The sequence below is a fragment of the Hordeum vulgare genome, chromosome 7H (genome assembly GCF_904849725.1).
Source record: "Hordeum vulgare subsp. vulgare chromosome 7H, MorexV3_pseudomolecules_assembly, whole genome shotgun sequence".
NCBI lineage: Eukaryota > Viridiplantae > Streptophyta > Magnoliopsida > Poales > Poaceae > Hordeum > Hordeum vulgare.
Genome location: NC_058524.1, coordinates 303,481,376 through 303,499,591, shown reverse-complemented (window position 1 = coordinate 303,499,591; position 18,216 = coordinate 303,481,376).

The window sequence follows — 18,216 nt, the reverse complement described above, 5'->3', positions numbered from 1 at the left end:
CAATCTCACGAGGATGACGCTCACAATGATGCTGAGGAAGCCGAGGTAATTTCAATCTCTTCTAATTCAAATATTTCCTTGACAAGGCCTCCAAGGCGGGTTTGTAGGAAAGTTCCTATGACTCATCCAGATGCTTATTTGGATCCTCACTTCCTTTTGAAGAAGGCTATGTATACTCCAAAACGCCACACCGGTAGCTCCTGAGGAGATCTTATTGCGGGTCTGTCTGAGAAAGCCGGCAGTCGTAAATGCTGAAATGAGGTGCCTTTCATCCTAACTCTTTTTTCCTATCAAATAATATCTGTTTGTTGATTGCTCAAACTTTTCGGGGTTTTACCTTAATAGGTATCCCCACCTTCATCGGGCGACTCGTCGTCTTCAAATTTGCCACCTCTTGTTCGTCTCCCAGGGTAAATCCTTATTTGTATATCCATCACTTGCTTTAGTACTTTGTACTTTCTTATGTATGCCTCAACCTTCATCCTTCAGGGCTCAAGCCAAGAAGAGAAAAACTGGCAGGTCACTGCCCAGTAGTGAGGCGCCTGAAGTAGAGGAAGTGGATGTTACTATCCTTGAAGCTCCAATTCAACCAGCTGGCATTCATACCAAGCTTCCTGGATGAAATGTTATGGACGATCTTCCTGATGTCCAAGTTAACGCGACAGAAGTTGACAATACGTCCATGGAGGCGAGTGAGAAAAATGATCTTAACCCGCCAAGTCCTCCAAAGACAATCAAAGATGATGTGCTCGAAGAAGAAATTGTTGTCATTACTGGGATGGTTCACACCGCGCCCGTCTTCAACATGGTGGCTGAACATACTGCCAAGGGTGCGACAACCGAAATGGGGAAAGGGAAAGCTAAACTTTAGCTTCCCAATATTCAAAAACTTGACTTTGAAGAACTTCATGCTGGATATTTGAACTGCCTCTCCATGAGCCGAGATATGGAAGCCAGCCTGGTGAATACGATGAAGATATATTAGGTATGATGGTTTTCAATACCTCATTCCATATATCCTTGTATAGCCCCCAAGGGTCGGGTCATCTTCTTGAAGATGAGCCTGGTCTTGTAAGTATTAATTTGAAACTTCAACCTGTAGCCCCCAAGGGTCGGGTCATCTTCTGGAAGATGAGCCAGGTCTTGTAAGTATTAATTTGAAACTTGAACCTGTAGCCCCCAAGGGCCGGGTCATCTTATTGAAGATGAGTCGGGTCTTGTAAGTATTAATTTCAAACTTCATCCTGTAGCCCCCAAGGGCCGGGTCATCTTCTCGAAGATGAGCCAGGTCTTTATCAGGTTTTACTTGGAACTCAACCTGTAACCCCCAAGGTTCGGGACATCTTCTTGAAGATGAGCTGGGTTTGTATAATAATGTAAAAGAGAACTAACATGCATTAGCCCCCAAGTGTAAAGTATATTGCATGCAATCTGCTTGAGACTTGATACCAATCTTCTATGGAAACAGAAAAGTCTTTTACAATCCATATTGGCGGCTCGGCTTTGAAATAAATACCCATCTTGTTTTGATTGTATAGGAATTTGTAGGCCAAGCCAAGTCACACTTGAATAGTATGAAGAAAAATCTGTCACGGCAACAAGACGCGAGAGTAGAAGCTGAGGAAAAACTTCGGAATTCCTTGGAAGAAATTGAAAAAATCAAGTCGGAGTACACATTATATAGACATACGGCCGAAGCTAACAAAGTCTCCCTACTAAGACATGCTGAAAACACCGAGGGTTGGCTAAAACAGGTTGCTGAAGAATTAACTAGTCTAAGACGACATATCTCCAAAATGACCAGTGTTGTGTTTGCTAAGTATGTTGTATATTGGCAATCGCAACCATTATAAAGAACAGAATCCGCCAAGTGACTTATACTACATTTTCTTTTTTGTTGTAGGCCCTTGATCAGCCAATCTTTAAGATGACTGTGTGCTGAAATTGTAAGCTTTGTACACCTTCACAGAGCAACTTTATGTTGGCGGCTTATTTACCGTCAAAGTTGTATGGGGTGATAGAGAGCCGGTAAAATTTATCAGTGACATGCTGAAGCGACTTTCGACCATGCCCAAACATATATAAGAAATGAAGAAATCAGTTGCACGGAAAGGGCTAATCACTGCGCTAAGCCGGTCTATACCAACTTGTAACGACTAGGATGCGTCTCTTTCCTTATTTGGGGGTGAGGCCTCAAAAGGGGAAAGGGGCGCATCTCAGCGTTTCGCAAGCAGGATAACATTACCATTACATAAATAGAGAGATGAGTATTAAGATTCAGCTTACACTCGCCACATGCTAGATTACAATCGACACAAGCATTCATTATACATACATAAGACAGGGTCCGTCTACGGACAAGATAAACGGAAAAATCATGCTATCCCGCTCTACAAGGCCCACGATCAAGACCAAGCACCTCTAATCCTCAGGAAACATCATCTACAGTTTGCCGCTGTCTTCGTGGAACTCCCACCTCAGCTGGGTATCCTCGGGAACGTCTGCATATGGAGTACATGTACTTGTGTGTGTTTGTAGTAAACTGTGAGCAACGAGGACTCGGCAATCTCATGACCTTGGTATCGAGTCTAACTAAGTTAATAGGTGAGGTAGGGTTAAGTGTTTGAGTTTGCAGCATCCTAGGCGTATATGGTGGCTATCTTAAGAAGAACAGAAATAACTTATGGTGGTCTACGTAAGACGGTCAGATCTAAGAATGATCACTAGGTGATCCTGGACACCTACTTACGTCATTCATAACCCCACCATGTTCTCGATCAGAGAAGGAGCTCTCAAAGAAACAGTCATGGTTACACACACAGTTGGCAGGTTTTATTTAAGTTACTTTAAGTTGTCTAGAACCAGTTGTTAACAAAATATCCATGTTTGCCACATAACCGCACGCACGGCTTTCCGAAAGATTAAACCCTCCAGGGGTGCCCCAACTAGTCCATCACAAATTACCACAGGCCGCATAGTAATCCCCTACCACGAAACTCGTGATCTCGTCGGATTCCTTAGTGGAAAGCGTCAACTCTGAGAAGACCCAAAGTCTAACCGGACTCCCAATGCGCAATATATATCGCTAAGGTAAGACAAGTCAAGCAAGACCTCCCGACGTGTCGATGAACCTGATAGGAGCGGCGTATCTTGTTTCCAGGACACGAAGGATAAGCGACGCGTACGGTGGTCTGATAGAAATCATCGAAGGTGCCCTGAGTTGGTCCCGCATAGTGCTCTAGTTTGGACAAACACTCATGAGGAGCACTGGCCAGGGGGTTGATTAGATTAATCGGGGTAGCTATTCCCTATGCTTTTTTATTATTAAGTTGTTAGCAGATTATCACCAAACTTGGGTCTTGCCAGTCAGGTTTTAACACTAAATTATTTACCCAGGGGGTCCCCATAACAACCCCGAATGCGTTAGGAGAGCTCTGTTATGGAATAAAACACTGGTAGCCGAAACTAAGGCGGCAACAGCGGAACAAATCACCCAGAAAAAGGCTAGGCCTTCTGCTATTTACCAAGTATATAGGTGCATTAATTAAACAAAAATTAAATATGATGATATCAAATGCCCAGGTTATCACATGGACCAGCTGGCACCTGCAACTAGCAACGCTAATGAATTAGTGGTTGAGAAGCCTAACTTAGCCAAACAATATTTGCTAGGAGCGGAGGTGTTTGAGGTTTCATGGCAATGTTTGATGGCCTATATATCATGTGGTAGGCGGCGGAGATGTAAAGATAGAAACGAATCACTAAGAAAAACAAAGCTAGAAACGGTGTCAAGGTCACGATCATCTTGCCTGTGATTTTTTGAGAGTGGAACTGTTCCTGATCTTCCTGTGCGAACTCACAGGACTCTTCGAACTCGTTTCCGGCCCTAGTAGCCACCCAAAAAAAAACAACTAATAAACACCAGCAAATGATGATGCAACACACAAAATTATGCATGCATGCACAACCTCTAATCACGCACATAAACCACCCTACACAGATAGAAACTAGTGCCACCTCACCACAAGGATACTTTTCTACACGAATGCTCAAAACTGAATTCCGGTACCACCATTGGATTACTTGGGATTTTCTACCCCAAATCCATATATCATACGGCCATGTTTGCATGCAAAAAAACACCAGAAACATTAAAAGAAAATTAGCACAGAATCAAACTACCTTTAATCAGAAGAGGAGTTGTTCTTGAGCCTGCCCTATTTGGCATGTTACGGAGTAGGCACATTCCATATTTGGAATTATTCCACATATGGAATTATCGCATCACAGAAATAAAGAATAAAGGAAAGTACAACTATTAACTAACCTAACAAACAGGACCCAGTGGTCATAGATACCAGGGTCCTAGTGCATGACATGTGGGCCTTGGGCCCACTTGTCAGTGGCACAGCTACACAAATAACACACAAATTAAAAGGGGAGTGGTGGGGGTTCGAACCCACTACCTCAGGCACGAGCTATGGCTCTGTTGCCACTGCGGCAAGCTGCGGTTCTCTCCTAAGAAAAGAGATGCTATCCATATACTACTGAAGCTAAAACACGGAAAAAAAATAAAAGGTGTCAAGGTCACGATCATCTTGCCTGTGATTTTTTCAGAGTGGAACTGTTCCTGATCTTCCTGCGCGAACTCAGAGGACTCTTCGAACTCGTTTCCGGCCCTAGTAGCCACCCAAAATAAACAAACAACTAATAAACACCAGCAAATGATGATGCAACACACAAAATTATGCATGCATGCACAACCTCTAATCACGCACATAAACCACCCTACACAGATAGAAACTAGTGCCACCTCACCACAAGGATACTTTTCTACACGAATTCTCAAAACTGAATTCCGGTACCACCATTGGATTACTTGGGATTTTCTACCCCAAATCCATATATCATACGACCATGTTTGCATGCAAAAAAACACCAGAAACATTAAAAGAAAATTAGCACAGAATCAAACTTATCAGAAGAGGAGCTGTTCTTGAGCCTGCCCTATTTGGCATGTTACAGAGTAGGCACATTCCATATTTGGAATTATTCCACATATGGAATTATCACATCACAGAAATAAAGAATAAAGGAAAGTACAACTATTAACTAACCTAACAAACAGGACCCACTGGTCATAGATACCAGGGTCCTAGTGCATGACATGTGGGCCTTGGGCCCACTTGTCAGTGGCACAGCTACACAAATAACACAGAAATTAAAAGGGGAGTGGTGGGGGTTCGAACCCACTACCTCAGGCACGAGCTATGGCTCTGTTGCCACTGCGGCAGGCTGCGGTTCTCTCCTAAGAAAAGAGATGCTATCCATATACTACCGAAGCTAAAACACGGAAAAAAAATAAAAGGTGTCAAGGTCACGATCATCTTGCGTGTGATTTTTTCAGAGTGGAACTGTTCCTGATCTTCCTGCGCGAACTCACAGGCCTCTTCGAACTCGTTTCCGGCCCTAGTAGCCACCCAAAATAAACAAACAACTAATAAACACCAGGAAATGATGATGCAACACACAAAATTATGCATGCATGCACAACCTCTAATCACGCACATAAACCACCCTACACAGATAGAAACTAGTGCCACCTCACCACAAGGATACTTTTCTACACGAATGCTCAAAACTGAATTCCGGTACCACCATTGGATTACTTGGGATTTTCTACCCCAAATCCATATATCATACGACCATGTTTGCATGCAAAAAAACACCACAAACATTAAAAGAAAATTAGCACAGAATCAAACTACCTTTAATCAGAAGAGGAGATGTTCTTGAGCCTGCCCTATTTGGCATGTTACAGAGTAGGCACATTCCATATTTGGAATTATTCCACATATGTAATTATCACATCACAGAAATAAAGAATAAAGGAAAATACAACTATTAACTAACTTAACAGACAGGACCCAGTGGTCATAGATACCAGGGTCCTAGTGCATGACATGTGGGCCTTGGGCCCACTTGTCAGTGGCACAGCTACACAAATAACACAGAAATTAAAAGGGGACTAGTGGGGGTTTGAACCCACTACCTCAGGCGCGAGCTGTGGCTCTGTTGCCACTGCGGCAGGCTGCGGTTCTCTCCTAAGAAAAGAGATGCTATCCATATACTACCGAAGCTAAAACACGGAAAAATAAAAGGGGCGCTCGGGGTCTCGAACCCATGACCTCTTGGTCACAGCATAGAGACAGACCAACTGAGTTACGAGAGTCGAACTGATACAAGGGGGGATCTCACCCGAGTCAGGGTCAAAAGGAGGCTCCCTCTCTGTTTGACAGAGAGGCGCCAACGACGACGTGGCTCACCGGAGCACGCTGGCATGCACACGCCTGCACTACGTGGGGGAGGCCACGTGCTTGAGCCCAACTACTACTGCTGCCACTACAGTAATGCAAGCCCTGCTGCGGCTGCTACTGCACTGCACCGCTGCTACTCCTGCTACACTGCACGTCTGTTGCTGCTGCTACTACCTACCGGTGCAACTCCGACAGGGCTTCGGACACGCGCCTCTACGTTGCTACCAGAAGGGAATCGAAGGAGAGCGAGGCGATCTGCTTACAGAGGGACCCGATGGGGAACATGGCGAGGAGGAGGTCGACATTGCGGTGTTGCAGAAGAGCTCGCCGGAATAGCCACCATAGAGGACATCGTGGAGGAAGTCCCTGTGCCCGATCGTCTCGAAAATGGAATGCTTGTGACGTCCGCTTGCTCAAGGACCAGACAGGGAAGGAGGGGCGACCACACTATGCCCGTGACGAGCTCGGCCCGAAGCCTCCCATGGCGATGGAGGCGTCGTGCTGCCGCTCCTGACAGTGCGAGAGGGAAGAGAGGGGGAGAATGGATGGGGGAGGAACCCTAAACGTGGGGCATGGCCAAATAGGCCGGAGAGGAGCCCTAGTGGCCGTCCGATGGAGGAGAGAAGCGATCCGGTGGTAGATCTCTGCTCGTACACAGATGACGCAAGCGAGCACGAATAAGGGGTCGGGGAGGTGGGCTGGACCGAGACTAACCTGCTCGGCCTCCTCTCTCTCTCTCTGACTAAAGAAAAAACCCTAGCAAAAGAAATACTTAGGTTTTTGAAATAAACCCAAAGGCTAAAAGAAAAGGAGAAAATAGAAAATAAAAATATAGTTGGGCTTGTAAAATCATGCTCCAATTTGTAAAATAAATTGGGCAATTTAAAAGAATAAAAAATAAATACCTTTTATTCTAAAATGAGGTTGTCTTTTAAATAAAAACAAAAGAGAAAATAAAGAAAGCGAGAGGGGTTGTGTCCACATTTAATAAGAAGATTTTTAGGAAAAGAAGAACATTTTTATTGGGGAAAACAGAGCTTTTAAATCTACCACAAAAATGAAATCGAGAGGGGAGAAGGGTTTTATCCTATGGTGCAACTTGTGGTTTTTGACATGAACTTGTTGCACCCACACCTCAACAACACAAAGGCACAACCACCTAACACTTGCACATCACAATAAGTTCACCCACATGAACGCAACAACAACAAAAGAAAGAAAATGCAATGCATGAAGGCAAGATGCACATGAAATGATGACACAATGTTGGGCTCACACCATATCTCATTAACATGCCAAGGTTACCATACAAGGAAAGATTACAAGTGGGGGAGAATTGCATTGGGGCTGTCACACTTATGCACCAGAACTCAAGCCAGAGGAAATAGCAGGCGGGTTTCCTGAATACAAGGATGATGGATCGGAATTTACTCAAGAGGACTACGCCCATTGCATGAAGGCGGCTCGTCCATCGCCTAGTCAGCTTGCTGAAGATCTTAATTTGACTAAGTATCAGGCAGCTTATGATGAGAGCAACAAGCATGTGGCCCTCCCACATTTGCGCCAATGAACCTTACTACTCAGTGTCGTACGCACCTTTTTGCCCCTGATGCTGATCCATTGACCATCTTCACACAAGAAGCTGAGTTCCATGCTTTAATCAATTGCAACTGGGGTATGGACAACTTCCAGATCCAAGACCCTGAAAACTCAGTGCAGGGTAACCCGGAGACGGCTTGAGTAAGGGGGCTTCCCAAGATTCAACCTGGAGGAAATTGAACCCGGAGGAACTAGCCACCGGGTTAATGTGGGAAAGAAAACTTTGGCCTTCTTGAGCCATGTAATATATTTTTTTAGGTGCAAAAAACTACTACGATTGCACAAAACCTTGTATGGATGCAAAAAAATTTGGCATTACGTTTTAATATAAGTCGCCTTTCTGAGCTTTTACTGTGTTGCAAATTTGATTTTCCTCTTCATGAGAAAAAGGACTTTATAGTCACCATGCTTTGCATGAGCCGGTAAGAGTATTGAATCCTTTCTTGAAAAAGATAACACCATATAGGGCATTGAAATGTTATAAATTAGTCGGCTCAGTGAGTCACGGAGGGTAGACGGGCTTGCAAGGCTCTAGTCGTACCCTAAGAGGTTTTTGCAAAAACCTTTATGATTTCGAGTGGCGGATCAGGCTCAAGTCAGGCTTCAGTGAAGCAGGTTCGATGAATCCTTGGTTTGTCTATTGTCCATATGTCGCATCTCGCTGGACACCTCGATGTTTTAACCTTGGCAGGTGAGGGTCCCAAATGGATAGACTCGCCAAGAGAACACGGGGCCAATAGGACGAGTCGCCAAGACATACAGTCCAGTATAACTATTGTATAGCATTAATTTTTTGCAAGCCCCCAAGTGACCTATGATCAAGGAAAAGCCAAGCATGGGATTGTAGAAGATGATGATATTACTGCTAAACAACCTAGGGACTAATAGCCCCCAAGTAAGCCGGCTTTATTCTTTAAGATCATAAATTGGCGCCTATGTTTGAAACGTGCATCATGGCAACTGGTCCTCTTTGGCTTATCACTATCCATGTTTAAACCATCGCAACAAGGTGGCTCATCCTCTTTGATACTAATAGCGTCCATGTTTGAATGGCCTCCTTGGTGGCGGCTCATCCTCTTGGGCGGCTTATGTGAACAATGAAGACTCATCCTCAATATATAGACTGAAACGGCAGAGACCCCGAATTTCGTGGGCGTCGGCTTTATTGTTTTGATAAAAAATGTATAAAATATTAAACTATGTACATAAAGAAGGAGCCGATGGATCTAAGTGTAGTAAGGCTGAAGGTGAGCAATGTTCCATGGGTGACTCGTCTCTTCCTCCCAGGTTGGCTTATCTGGACGAAGGTCGATCAGATAGTAGGAGCCATTATGAAGGCTTTTGCTGATGATGGATGGTCCTTCCCATGGAGGTGATAGCTTGTGCATGCATGTGTGATCTTGAATGAGTCGAAGCACTAAGTCGCCCTCCTGGAAAATCTGGCTCTTACCCCGTCAATTGTGATAGTGACAAAAGTCTTGTTGATAGATATATGATGATGCTGAAGCCAAATCACGCTATTCCTATAACGCTTCTGAGGAATCCTGATGTGCATGCTCATTATCTGCTTGCACGTAAGGGGCAACTCTGTGAGAATCATGCCTTATATCTCTTGGAAGAACCGCCTCAGCCCCATAGACGAGGAAAAAAGGAGTGTAACCGGTGGATCTGTTAGGTGTAGTCCTGATGCTCCAAACTACCGAGGGAAGTTCTTCGAACCAACAACCCGGAGTGCACTGCAAAGGAACATGAGTCGGGGCTTGATCCCATGCAAAATTTCCTGGTTAGCTCGCTCGGGTGACCCTTGGATTGTGGATGAGCCACCGCAGATACGTCAAGTCGGATGTGCTCTCGCTAGCAGAACTCCTTCATGGCGCCTTTAGACAGAATGGTACCATTATCAGTGATTATGCTATGGGGATAACCAAAATGAAAAATCAGCTTTTTGAGGAACTTGACTATTGTCTCTGCCTCACAATTATTGATCGGCTCTGCTTCAACCCACTTGGTAAACTTGTCAACCGCCACCAATAGATGAATCTTTTTGTCAGAAGACATCTTGAATGGGCCGGCCAGGTCAAGCCCCTAGACCGCAAAAGGCGATGTGATTGGGACCATGCGCAATTCTTTAGCCGGCACATGTACCTGGCAGCCAAACTTGTGACACCCATCACACTTGCGAACTATATCCTCTGCATCGACATGAGCCGTCAACCAATAAAAACCATGCTGAAAGGCCTTTGACACTAAGCATCGTGACCCAGCGTGATGCCCGCAGTCGCTAGCATGTATCTCATTAAGAATATCTCGTCCTTCCTCCCGGGAAACACATGGTTGAAAGACCCCACATGTGCTCTGTTTGTGCAACTCGCTCTTATGGATAACCATGGACTTGCACCGCCGTATGATCTGTCGAGCAAAGATTTCATCAGTTGGTAACTCATCGTGGGCCAGATAAGCCATGTAAGGAACTGTCCAGTCAGGAACCAATCGGAGAGCCGCCACTAGTTGTGATTTCCGGTCTGGAATAGCTATGTCCTTTTCAGAAAGAAACTTCACAGAAGGATTATGCAAGACATCCATGAACATATTGGGGGGAACCAGCTTGCGTTGGAAGCCAAGTCGTGATAAAGCATCAGCCGCCTCGTTCTGTCCACGATCAATATGATCAACATGGTAGCCGTTAAAATGCCGTGCCACCTCACTTACTGCACACCTATAAGCCGCCATTAGTGGATCTTTGGAGTCCCAAGTTCCAGAGACTTGTTGAGCCACCAAATATGAGTCACCCAAACATCTGACTCGGCTGAGGTTCATCTCCTTAGCTATCCTGAGCCCATGGAGCAGGGCCTCATACTCAGGCGCGTTGTTGGTGCAAGGAAACATGAGACGCAAAACATAGCAAAATTTGTCGCCTCGTGGGGAAGATAACACCACGCCAGCTCCTGAGCCTTCCAATTGTATAGAACCATCAAAGTGAATAGTCCAATACGTGGTATCAGGCCTATCTTGTGGAATTTACAACTTGGTCAATCGTTGAAGAAATCCACCAGAGCTTGATACTTGATGGCTGCGCGAGGCATATATTTCCCATGGTGACGACCAAGCTCGATTTCCCACTTAGCAATTTGCCCAGTAGCTTCGTGGTTCTGTATAATGTCCCCGATTGGTGCCGAACTAACTACAGTAATTGGGTGCTCCTGGAAGTAATGCTTCAGCTTTTGGCTTGCCATAGAAATCCCAAAGACCAGCTTCTGCCAATGTGGGTATCGTTGCTTAGACAATGTCAATACCTCACTAAAAAAATACATTGGTCGCTGAATCGGATATTCTTTGCCTTCTTCCTTGCACTCAGCAACCACCGCCACACTTACTGCTTTAGAGTTAGCTGCAATGTAAAGGAGCATCGGTTCCTTATCAGTCGAGGCAGCTAACACGGGAGGCTCAGCAAGGTGTTTCTTGAGGGCTTCGAAAGCTTCGTTAGTTGCATCAGTCCAAACAAAATGATCTATTTTCTTTAGCAACTAATAAAGGGGGATGGCCTTCTCACCGAGGCGGCTTATGAAACGGCTCAACGCTGCAATTTGACCCGCCATGCGCTGGACCTAGTTGATGTTGGCCGGCTTACCAAATGAGGTTATCGCCTTCATTTTATTCGAGTTAGCTTTGATGCCTCGCTCTGACACCAGGAAACCCAACAACTTGCCTGCAGGAACCCCAAAAACACACTTGTTCGGGTTAAGCTTCATCAGGTACACATGAAGGTTGTCAAACATCTCCCTGAGATCGCCTAAAAGCGTCTCTTTCTTCTGTGATTTCACCATGATATCATCAACGTAAGCATGAACATTGTGCCCAGTCTAACTGTGCAAACAGTTTTGAATACAGCGTTAATAAGTTGCCCCTACACTCTTAAGCCCAAAGGGCATAAATACATAGCAGAAAGCTCCGAAGGGAGTTATGCAAGCCGTCTTCTCCTGATCCTCCTTGGCCATCTTGATCTCGTGATAACCAGAGTACGCATCCAGAAAGCACAAACGCTCACAAACCGTCGTAGAGTGAATGATTTGATCGATGCGTGGGAGGGCCAAGGGATCCTTTGGGCAAGCTTTGTTGAGATCTGTATAATCGATGCACATACGAAAAGTGTCGTTTTTCTTGAGAACTAAGACCGGGTTAGCCAACCGCTTAGGATGGAAAACTTCGATGATGAACCCGGCGGCCAAGAGCCGGGCTACTTCTTCCCCAATCATTTTATGCCTCTCCTCATTAAAACGACGGAGGTACTATCAAACGCGCTTCATCTTGGGATCTACATTAAGATGGTGCTCACCGAGTTCTCTCGGTACTCCTGGCATGTTAGAAGGCTTAGATGCAAAGATGTCCCAATTCTCACGGATGGATTCGATGAGCGCGTTTTCCTGTTTGGGATCTAGTCCGGTCCCAATAGTAAACTGCTTAGAAGACTCGCCTCGGGTGAAATTAACTTGTTTGGTATCATCTGTCGGCTTGAACTTGAGGGGCGGCTCAGAATCAATGGTTGATTTTTTGAGCGGGCTCATGTCGGTCCGGTCCACATTGGCCTTGAGGAACTTCAACTCTTCAGTAGCGCATGCCGACTCAGCATATGCAGCGTCTCCTTCTTCGCATTTGTGTGCTATCTTTTGGTCTCCATTGAGTGTGATGGTACCTTTAAGATCGGGCATTTTGAGCTTGAGGTATTGATACGTCTCCAATGTATCTACTTTTCCAAACTCTTTTGCCCTTGTCTTGGACTCTAATTTGCATGATTTGAATGAAACTAACCCGGACTAACGTCGTTTTCAGCAGAACTGCCATGGTGTTGTTTTTGTGTAGAAATCAAAGTTCTCGGAATGACCTGGAAACTTACGAGGATTTTTTATGGAATATATAAAAAATATCAGAGAAAGAACCAACTGAATATACGCTGCCAGTGGGCCACGAGCTCTACAGGCGCCCCCTAGGGCACGCCTAGCAGGCTCGTGGGGCCCACGTGGCTCCTCTGCCTCCATCTCCAACTCCATATAACCTCTCTCGCCCAGAAAAAAATAGGAGAGAAGAGTTCATCATGTTTCACGATACGGAGCCGCCGCCATCGCCTGTTCTTCCTCGGGAGGGCAGATCTGGAATCCGTTCTGGACTCCGAAGAGGGGAAATCGACGCCATCGTCATCATCAACCATCCTCCATCGTCAATTCCGTGATGCTCTTCATCGTTCGTGAGTAATCTTATCGTAGGCTTACTGGACGGTGATGGGTTGGATGAGATCTATCATGTAATCGAGTTAGTTTTGATGGGGTTTGATCCCTAGTATCCACTATGTTCTAAGATTGATGTTGCTACTACTTTGCTATGCTTAATGCTTGTCACTAGGGCCCGAGTGCCATGATTTCAGATCTGAACCTATTATGTTTTCATCAATATGTGTGTGTTCTTGATCCTATCTTGCAAGTTGTAGCAACCTACTATGTGTTATGACCTGGCAACCCCGGAGTGACAATAGCCGGAACCACTCCCGAAGATGACCATAGTATGAGGATCCCATGTATTCACCATGTGCTAATGCTTTGTTCCGGTTCTCTATTAAAAGGAGACCTTAATATCCCTTAGTTTCCATTAGGACCCCGCTGCCACTGGAGGGTAGGACAAAAGATATCATGCAAGTTCTTTTCCATAAGCACGTATGACTAAATACGGAATACATGCCTACATTACATTGACGAACTAGAGCTAGTTACATATCACCCTATGTTATAACTGTTACATGATGAATGCCATCCGACATAATTATCCATCACCGATCCAATGCCTACGAGCTTTTCCTATACTGGTCCTTGCTAAGTTACTTTACTGCTACTGCTACCACACTTGCTATACGAATTACTACTGCTACTGTTACCGCCGCTGCCGTTACTATCATACTACTTTGCTACTAGAGTTGTTACTAGAGGTGGTAGAATGACTCAGGAACCTTTGTATCCTGAGGGCCATCCTAAGAGAATTTAACAAGATTCTCAAGCAGTTAATACTGATGCACCTAGTCATCCTCGTAATAGGAAGAAAAATAAAGATGATAGGAACTTGCATGCTAGTAAACCTGTTGTGTTACACTTGAGAATCCAAATGATGTTTCTATTTCTGATGCCGAAACATAATGGTGTTCATGTTGATGCTCAACCTAGTAATGATAATGATGTGGAGAGTGAACCTGTTGTTGATCTTGATAACCCACAACCTAAGAACAAGAGATATGATAAGAATGATTTTATTGCTAGGAAGCATGGTAAAGAAAGAGAACCATGGGTTCAGAAACCCATGCCCTTTCCTCCCAAAACATCCAAGAGAAAGGATGATGATGATTTTGAGCGCTTTGTTGAAATGATTAGACCTATCTTTTTGCAAATGTGTTTGACTGATATGCTTAAAATGTCTCCTTATGCTAAGTACATGAAAGATATTGTGACTAATAAAAGAAAGATACCTGATGTTGAGATTTCCACCATGCTTGCTAATTACACTTTTAAGGTTGGGACTCCTAAGAAACTAGGTGATCCCGGAGTGCCCACTATACCTTGCTCCATTAAAGAAAATTATGTTAGAACTACTTTATGTGATCCTGGAGACGGTGTTAGTGTTATGCCTCTCTCTTTATATCGTAGACTTGAATTGTATAAGTTGACAAATCAACTGCTTTACCTATCGGCATTTGCGAGGATGTGCTTGTTGTGGTTGCGAACGTTACTATCTTAACGGACTTTGTTATTCTTGATATTCCCGAGGATGATGTCATGGCGGTCATCCTTGGAAGACCCTTTTTAAACACTGCAGGGGCTGTTATTGATTGCAACAAAGGCAATGTCACTTTCCATGTTAATGGTAATGAGCACACGGTGCACTTTCCGAAGAAACAATATCGAGTTCATTGCATTAATGCTATTGAAAACTCTTCATCAATTTTTATTGGAAGCTTTGAATTCCCTATACCTACTATCAAGATGAAATATGATATACTTGTTATTGGGGATATGCACACCCCTGTTGAGGTAACCTAGTGATTATTCGAAAATTCTCCGGTTTTATGTGATTCGAAAAAAAATTTGTCAAGGAGACTTCATCAACCTCATTGACGGATTTATTTGATGACCATGAGATGGATGAATCTAGAAGTCACAACCTTTTATTCCCAACTTTTACTTTCTGTTATTTAGTAGAAAATTAATAAATATAGCATTATTTTCCTGATTTCTGCATTATCTGTTCAATAAAAAATGACCTGAAAATAAAAGTTCTCCAAATGTGTGAAACTCAACTATGATTTTTTTTGGAATGTTTAAGAATTTCTGAAAAAGATAACTAGTCAGGGGGATGCACCAGTGGGCCATGAGCCCAGGAGGCGCACCCACCCCCTGGGCGCGCCTGGCAGGCTCGTGAGTCCCACGTGGCCCCCCTCCACTTATTCCATCACCCATCTCCTTCGTCTACCTCCAGAAAAATCATTCCACGGCTCAAACCCGTGTTCTTGCTCATTTTGCTGCATTTTTCGATCTCCTTGTGCGAAGCCCTAATCACCAAACTGTTTTGGGGAATTGTTCCTTGGTATGTGACCCCTCCATTGGTCCAATTAGTTTTTATTCTAATGCTTTATTCATAGCATATTATTGTTGCCTTGGTGACCCTGTTCTTGAGCTTTGCTTCTTAATTTTAGTTGGTCTCAAGTAGTTTTGATGCATGATATGGCCTCTAGGCACTTGTAGGAGTAGTTGCTATGAGTTTTGTTAAACTTTGTTCACTTTTATTCTGAGTTACTAAAAATTTCAGAATTATTTCATAAAAAGGAAGATGTCCAGGAAGAACTATCATGGTGGTTCCTCAAGCAAAAGGGGTCCCCGTCTCGCGATTCGGGAGCCTGATCCTTATCAGCCGAGGAACGCACCGGTGCAACCATGTGAATGGCCTTCCGATGAATTCTTGATTGATGCAGGTTTCGAGGACGAATTTCATACATTTGTTCGCAACGTCGGGCTCGAAGAATTCAACTCCAATAATTGTGAACAGTATACTACACTCACTGCCTCTTTTGTTCGTAGATTCAAATTTTCAGTTGGTTGTGACACATCCATACTGTTTGATCTTTATGACAAATCGTATACTATGGATTTATTTGATTTTAATAGAATATGCAAGATACATGATTGGTGTAGTCCCAATGACCCTCCTAAGTCTTCGGTTAGAGATTTTATTTCTAGTATAACTGTTGAAGAAACTAGAGATATTACGCAGGCTACCATGGGGAGCATTCATTTGCATGCCTTACATTATTTTGCCCTCTTAATAGGTAGATGCATTAATGCAAGCATGACCATAGTCACCTCTGCGCACCTGACCTTAGTATACTTAAGAGCGCAGTAACGGGTGATAGAAGTTTCAATATGTGAGATATAATTGCTAGGAGGCTAAATAATAATGCTAATGAAGGAGATTTCTGCGGTGGGATCTATGCCACTTGCATAGCAAATTCTCCTAGAATACCCGTCCGCACAAGAGATCCCCTACTCCACACAGCTTTCCTTGATCGCGCCGCTATGATACGTTAGCAGTTCCCTAAGAGGGATAATGAATCCCTCCTATATCGGTTGATATTTAACTGACAGAATGTTTTGCATATTACCCTTCCTGCTCCTGCCTTCTTTGACTTTCAGGGAAAACGGAGATATTACATAACCAGAGGAGAGGCAGAGGAGTATGAGAGGGAGGTGAAGGCTGCTCGCCTCCGTGAGGCAGCTATTCAGGCGGTAGCTGCCGCGTCCCAGTACAACCCCCATTATGATTTTGGATATCGCCCGGACCAGCCGTGGAACTAGACCAACTTAGGACAAAAGCCTAAGCTTGGGGGAGTACGTGTTTCTCACCGACTTTATATTCATGCTCACACATTCACTTTGATAGTCGGTGTTCACACTCTTCCAGTGTATCATCCATGCTAGTTTATTTCTTTTTCTTGCATTCTTCTCGTGTGTTTGTTTAAAAATGAGAAGAAAAAATTAGTTGTAAGTTTACTTTCAAGCATGCTTAGTGGTAATTAAAAATAAAACCCAAAAATATTTCCCGTTCTTCTTTTGCTTGTTGGGAGCTTTCTCGTGTAAATAGTTTTCTTTTTCTTTGGGTCGAGGTAGAAGACCATGATTAAAATGATTAGTGGCTCTCGTATGCATTATTGTTTATCCGTCAAAGATCCATATTACTTTGTCTTCTCCTCTAAATTTGCTTGCAGATTCCATCTTATTCCAATGCACGAATACTCTTATTATTATTCACATCATTCGGTCGTGCAAGTCAAAGGCAATAATGACGATATGTGATGAAGTGACTGAGCCTGGAAAGGCTGGTATGAACTCAGCCTATTTTGTTTTTGTAAATGTGCCTAGCTCATCGTTCCTAATTCAGCATTGTTATGAGAGAAACATGTTTGCAATGAAAACTTAGAGATCATAGTTTATGATGCCATGCTTAATTAGCTAGGAGCCTATAAAGGTTTGTCTTGGATGCCAACATGAATTTCAAGATGATTATGATGTAGTATGATAGGATGGTATCCTCCTTCGAATGATTCAAGTGGCTTGACTTGGCACATGTTCACGCATGTAGTTGAAACAAAATCAACATAGCCTCTATGATATTCATGTTTATGGTGATTTATATCCTACTCATGCTTGCACTCAACATTGGTTAATTTCAATGCATATTGATGACTGTTGTCGCTCTCTAGTTGGTCGCTTCCCAGTCCTTTGCTAGCCTTCACTTTTACTAAGCGGGAATACTGCTTGTGCATCCCATTCCATAAACCCAAAGTTGTTCCATATTAGTCCACCCTACCTACCTATATGCGGTATCTACCTGCCGTTCCAAGTAAATTTGCATGTGCCACTCTCTAAATCTTCAAATAATAATCTGTTTTGTATGCCCGAACCGCTCATGTGGTGACAAGGGGCGGTCAGTATCTTCCATGCTAGGCGTGTTATCCTCGATATGTGTTTATTCACTATCACTCACAAGAAAGGGGTCGGTAATCGGAATGCCCAGTTCCATGCTCAAATCAAATCAAAAATATAATTGCAAACAAAACACCCCCTGGATTGTTGTTGGTATGGACGGCACCCGAGGATTTGGCTAGTCGTGGAGTGCGATTGATCGGTTGTGGGGGGGTTAAAAATTTACTATTCTATTTGGGAACCGCTTATAATATGTTTAGCATGGAAGATGGTGAAAACTCTTGGTCATC